This window comes from Salmo salar, chromosome 09 (assembly GCF_965601325.2).
Source record: "Salmo salar chromosome 09, fSalSal1, whole genome shotgun sequence".
NCBI classification, from domain to species: Eukaryota; Metazoa; Chordata; class Actinopteri; order Salmoniformes; family Salmonidae; genus Salmo; species Salmo salar.
The window spans coordinates 120,053,497-120,060,410 of NC_138299.1; the positions used below are offsets into that span (position 1 = coordinate 120,053,497).

The 6,914-nt window shown below is 41.9% G+C and overlaps 1 long non-coding RNA gene across 1 annotated transcript; it reads left to right on the plus strand.

The window, feature by feature from the left end:
• The first annotated feature begins 4,355 nt into the window (after nucleotides 1-4,355).
• On the plus strand, nucleotides 4,356-5,971 carry LOC106612390 (uncharacterized). Its single transcript, XR_001330290.3, has 3 exons — nucleotides 4,356-4,477; nucleotides 4,589-4,898; nucleotides 5,464-5,971. It is a non-coding gene; the product is annotated as an uncharacterized LOC106612390 (long non-coding RNA).
• Nucleotides 5,972-6,914: the final 943 nt, after the last annotated feature.

A 6,914-nucleotide genomic window follows, 5' to 3' on the forward strand; every position in this document is an offset into this window, starting at 1 on the left:
GATTGTACTTTTTGGATAAATGTCCTCTGGTCTGATGAAACAAAAACAGAACTGTTTGGCCATTATGGCCATCGCTATGTTTGGAGGAAAAAGGGGGATGCTTGCAAGCCAAAGAACACCATCCCAACCGTGAAGCACGGGGATGGCAGCATCACATTGTGGGGGTGCTTTGCTGCAGGAGGGACTGGTGCACATCATAAAATGGATGGTATGATGAGGATGGAAAATGATTGTGGCCAAAAAAGCAAGGATCCTACAGTACAAACCTGACTCAGTTACACCAGCTCTGTCAGGAGGAATGGGCCAAAATTCACCCAACTTATTGTGGAAAGCTTGTGGAAGGCTACCCGAAACGTTTGACCTAAGTTAAGCAATTTAAAAGGCAATGCTACCAAATACTAATTGAGTGCATGTAAACTTCTGACCCACTGGGAATGTAATGCAAGAAATAAAAGCTGAAATTAATAATTCTTCTATTATTCTGACATTTCACATTAAAATAAAGTGGTGATCCTAACTGACCTAAGACAGGGAATTGTTACTAGGATTAAATGTCAGGAATTGTGAAGTTTAATGTACTTGGCTAACGTGTATGTAAACTTCCGACTTCAACTGTACATTAAGGTCATCCCTTCTCTTAAAAGGTATATGGATTCTGCATGTTCACTGGTACACCACCACCACCATTCCTATTCTTTTGCCTTCTAAGTAAACTATACTGCTCAAAAAAATAAAGGGAACACTTAAACAACACATCCTAGATCTGAATGAAATAAATCATCTTATTAAATACTTTTTTCTTTACATAGTTGAATGTGCTGACAACAAAATCACACAAAAATAAATCAATGGAAATCCAATTTATCAACCCATGGAGGTCTGGATTTGGAGTCACACTCAAAATGAAAGTGGAAAACCACACTACAGGCTGATCCAACTTTGATGTAATGTCCTTAAAACAAGTCAAAATGAGGCTCAGTAGTGTGTGTGTGGCCTCCACGTGCCTGTATGACCTCCCTACAATGCCTGGGCATGCTCCTGATGAGGTGGCGGATGGTCTCCTGAGGGATCTCCTCCCAGACCTGGACTAAAGCATCCGCCAACTCCTGGACAGTCTGTGGTGCAACGTGGCGTTGGTGGATGGAGCGAGACATGATGTCCCAGATGTGCTCAATTGGATTCAGGTCTGGGGAACGGGCGGGCCAGTCCATAGCATCAATGCCTTCCTCTTGCAGGAACTGCTGACACACTCCAGCCACATGAGGTCTAGCATTGTCTTGCATTAGGAGGAACCCAGGGCCAACCGCACCAGCATATGGTCTCACAAGGGGTTTGAGGATCTTATCTCGGTACCTAATGGCAGTCAGGCTACCTCTGGCGAGCACATGGAGGGCTGTGCGGCCCCCCAAAGAAATGCACCCCACACCATGACTGACCCACTGCCAAACCGGTCATGCTGGAGGATGTTGCAGGCAGCAGAACGTTCTCCACGGCGTCTCCAGACTCTGTCACGTCTGTCACATGTGCTCAGTGTGAACCTGCTTTCATCTGTGAAGAGCACAGGGCGCCAGTGGCGAATTTGCCAATCTTGGTGTTCTCTGGCAAATGCCAAACGTCCTGCACGGTGTTGGGCTGTAAGCACAACCCCCACCTGTGGACGTCGGGCCCTCATACCACCCTCATGGAGTCTGTTTCTGACCGTTTGAGCAGACACATGCACATTTGTGGCCTGATGGAGGTCATTTTGCAGGGCTCTGGCAGTGCTTCTCCATGCACAAAGGCGGAGGTAGCAGTCCTGCTGCTGGGTTGTTGCCCTCCTACGGCCTCCTCCACGTCTCCTGATGTACTGGCCTGTCTCCTGGTAGCGCCTCCATGCTCTGGACACTACGCTGACAGACACAGCAAACCTTCTTGCCACAGCTCGCATTGATGTGCCATCCTGGATGAGCTGCAGTACCTGAGCCACTTGTGTGGGTTGTAGACTCCGTCTCATGCTACCACTAGAGTGAAAGCACCGCCAGCATTCAAAAGTGACCAAAACATCAGCCAGGAAGCATAGGAACTGAGAAGTGGTCTGTGGTCACCACCTGCAGAACCACTCCTTTATTGGGGGTGTCTTGCTAATTGCCTATAATTTCCACCTGTTGTCTATTCCATTAGCACAACAGCATGTGAAATGTATTGTCAATCAGTGTTACTTCCTAAGTGGACAGTTTGATTTCACAGAAGTGTGATTGACTTGGAGTTACATTGTGTTGTTTAAGTGTTCCCTTTATTTTTTTGAGCAGTGTATATACATGAATGTTAATTTACCCATCATTAACAGACACATCCAAATGAGTTTAGGTTAAAGCTAAAATATGAATATTATTTATGTTGACCAAGATAAAAACCTAATGTATTTTGTTAGGAAGGCTACATACATTAACCTGAGCTATATGCAACCCTTTCCTTATCAAGTGAAGACCAATAGAGCATGTATTCATTATAGTTGAAGTTGTCCTGATACACTACAACACACAAACTCAGATTTGAACAATGTATTCAAATAGCCAGGGAGTTACTCTAGAGTCCCGATACAGTTGCCAATTGATCTGAAGTTTATCCATCACCAAGGAGACTCATTGGTTCAGACAAGGCTTTTCTTTGATGGGAGCAAGTTTTTTTTCTCCTTTCATTGACCTCTGTGGGGTAGTGATTACTGAGTTATCTACCTGATATGCCTACTGAAAACAAATCTCAACCAGGAAAGCAGTGGATTTTGGTTTAGAATCTCAAAAAGGTTTCTGCGTGTATCTGGATATCTGTGCAATCTAGATGATAAGTTGGTGAAATGAGTTGAGTCATCATTACTATAAACAATACAGCCTTCTGTGGCATCATACTGGCTGTGTGATTTATAGAGCTCTGTAATGTTTTACTACTAATTACTAAGCAAAGACAGTTCAGAAGGGAAAGTGAGATTACAACAATCGGAATCAAATTCTTCCTACCTTATTATTGTCTATTTAACCCTTGTGTGGTGTTCATGTTTTAGTTGGGTTTTTAAAACAATACAGCCATAACAATTTACGTAAAAATACTTAATACTTAGATGTTGACTTGACTATCAGTTACAAGTAATATAGACCGCATACATGGTTAATATTTGCCATTTACCTCTGTTAGATTACATGTATCAATAAAAGCGCTATTTATAAAAATAATCAAGACATGGGTGGAATAAATCATGTTTATCTTGAACAAATATATATGAAACAAGGTTTTCATCACTATTGATGTTTATTGCTTTGAACTGAACAAATTGGAAGAACAAATTTTACAGACAGGATTTTATGGAAATGATTAAATTAAGTCCGGTCTACACACCACGTGAGTTTTACTGTGTGTGTTGCAAGTGTATTTCTTGCACTTGATGTATGTGTACTGTGTCTTCCTGTTCTTCTTGGGCCCACACACACACATCGCAACACTTCTAATTGTTGCTACCGCTGCAATCGAGAATGATGAAAACACTTAGTTCAGGAACTTTACTAACATCTCACTCACTCACATATATAGTTACAGCAGGCCAAGGTAGGAGAGTCAGACACACACACGCAACAACATCTCTCACACTTACTTCCGGTATTGGAGGTGCTGGTTCTGTGGTTCGGGCCGACGGGGCACCAGCATCCTCCTCCTGAATTCTCCTCATGATGGCTGCAGAAGCTGGGGTCCTCTGGATATGTTGCCTCCTCTGGATTTGAGGTCTTACCAATGCCTTGCCCAGCTCCTCAAGAAAGAGCCATCTCGTTTGGAGCTTCCCTCTCCAAACGAGATGGCACAGGGCTATCTTCTATGTACCCTACCTTGTAACAACTGATTGGATTAAACGCATTAAGAAGGAAAGAAATTCCACAAATAAACTTTTAAGAAGGCACACCTGTTAATTGAAATGCATTCCAGGTGACTACCTCATGAAGCTGTTTGAGATAATGCCAAGTGTGCAAAGCTGTCAAGGCAAAGGTTGGCTATTTGAAGAATCTCAAATGTAAAATATATTTATATTTGTTTATAACTTTTTTGGTTACTACATGATTCCATATGTTATTTCATAGTTTTGAGGTCTTCAATATTATTCTGCAATGTATAAAATAGTAAAAATAAAGAAAAACCCTTGAATGAGTAGGTGTGTCTGTAACATGTGCGCTGGGAGTCAGGAAGCAAGTTCAGAGAGTGAATCGTTTAATAAATAAATAAATGAAAACATAACCCAAACCACGAACAACGCACAGACAAGAAACAGAAACAATGATGCCTGGGGAAGGATCCAAAGGGAGTGACATACATAGGGAAGGTAATCAGGGAAGTGATGGAGTCCAGGTGAGTCTAATGACGCGCGTAACAATGGTGAAAGGTGTGCGCCATAACGAGCAGTCTGGTGACCAAGAGGCCGGAGAGGGAGAACACATGACAGTGTCCAAACTTTTGACTGGTACTGTACATTAGAACTGCAACCTGATTTTGTTGTATTACAGAAAGCCTTGTTGATTTATAACTTGTACTTAATGCGGGAAAAACTAAACATATGTTCTCTAATTCACAGAAAAATGTCTGATGGGCTACATATTCACTCATTGGATGGCTCTTTCATCGAGCGGGTTCCCGCCAAAAATATCTGGGCATTTGGATTGACAAAGATCTAACCTTTAAAAAACTTAAGGATGAGTTAGTTAAAAAGCTAAGAATTAAAATTGTATTTTTTAGAAATAGATCTTGCTTCTCCATGAACAGCAAGAAGCAAATTGTGCAGTCAACTTTCCTGCCAGTTCTTGACACCATGTACCAGAATGCAGCAGCCACTTCTCTGATACCATTGGATGCTGTCTACCATATTTCCCTTCACTTTATTACAGGTGACAGTTTTAATACTCATCACTGCGTCAGAAGGTCGGCTGGACTAAAGTCCCTTAGATCACTTCATTACTCCGTTCATATTTACAAAGCTCTGCTCCACAAGCTTCCAACATACCTCACTTCCCTGGTGAAATTTTAAATATGATATACCAAACCCATTCACAGGGTTGGTTAATTCTTGAGGTCCTGCTTGTCTCCACAAAGTCTGGTAAATCCACTTTTAGTTTCAACCCGCTACAGTTCTGGAATACATACAAAGCAATTTACACCTGTATTCCCTGGTGCCGATAGGGCAGTTTAAAACTGTTGTTGAATTTGTTTACTGAAGTGTGCAATTGTTTCAAATGACTTATAACTTGTTGTATTGACCTGATGTAATGTATTTATAGCTGTCTTGTAGTTTTTATATTTTGTTGTTGTGTTGATGGAATATTTGTCCTCAGGGCACCATTGCAAATGAGACACTGGTCTCAATTGGACACCCCTGAATAAATCAAAATACATAATCAATGGTTGTTAGTGTTATGCCTACCTGTTTCTCTCTGTTTGTGCTTTTATTTGCAGATTGGGGACCGGTGGAGCTGATTGGGTCGTTAAGGTGACAAATTGCACCTGGGTTTGGGATCAACTAGGAGATAAAGGTTCCTGGTCCCCAGTCCTCACGCTCCCTCATCAAGCACCGTTTTGTGATCTGGTTGATTTAAAAAATAAATAAAAAAGTTTTATGTGCACCCTTCAACACTTACACACATTTTACCTTCTCCATTACACCCCACGCATGCCTACTTTCACACTACATAGCTTAGTTTTCCTTTGTAGTTTGATACTTTTAGTTATTTAATGAATATTTTTGTTACTCAACTGCCAACGTGTGGACTCCATTGTTTGACACCATCTGAGAGCCGGGCTGTGACGTTAGCGAGATGGCGCCATTCATGTACAGAATTAATAGGAGATTACCGTGACTCAACGGTCAAGGGGATGTAGTCATGACTGGATCTGGTGTGGCGGTAATGTAATCGAATACCTCAGTCACCGCAACAGCCCTACAACAACCAGAACCTCTTTAATGTAGCCCCCTTGAGCATCAAATTGGTTAGCAGATGTTGTTATACACTTAACAGTACATGGTTTTGCAACGTCTTGACAGCTGCTGGAAATTATGTAGGCGTTGGGCAACTCCAAAAGTAGTTAATTTTTCTTTTGAACATTTATCTACAAGGCTGTAATGTACAAAATATGTTGGTTGAAAGAAAGTACATTTTCTAACAGACGACCAGTTTTGTTCAGCAGTCATCACGTTATTGTATGGATGCTGCTTTTACTGTATGTACAGTATATGCTGCCAGGTTAGACAAATCATTTCCCAATCTTGATCTTATCACCGTCTGTCCACCCTCCGTCCAGGTCCCTACCATGGTGCTAGCTTTGTCTCAGGTTTACAATCCAGACATCAAGATCTGCTGTGCCGGGAAGCTGTCCAATAGGGTGCTTGGAGACAACCTGTCCATTAACCCACAGACCTAAGGCCTACAGCTGAAGCCTAGTTCATTGAACATCCTCCACTACGTTAGGTTTAATTCTCATCTCAAAGTCGAGTAAAACAGCTAAATCATCCATCTGTCTGTTGATTAGTTGTTGGTCAAGGCATGAAGACAATGCTGAACACAGGGATGTATCTGTGCATTTTTTAAATGGTCAAAATAACTAAAAGTGACATAAGACAAGGCTGAAATGACATGTTGTCCACAGTGGGAAGTGAGTGTCCTATATTCATTGCCAATGTCCTAGAGTGCTACCTGTCTATCAGGGAGAAAATATGTCCCATGATTTGCCAGTATGAATGACTCTTCATAGTGGTGTTTGCTTTACTTTGGGTGGCAGGTATCCTCGTGGTTAGTGTTGGGCCAGTAACCCAAAGGTTGCTGGTTTGAATCCCCGAGCTAAGGTAAAAGAAATCTGTCGTTCTGCCCCTGAATAAGGCAGTTAACCCACTGTTCCCTGGTAGGGATCAT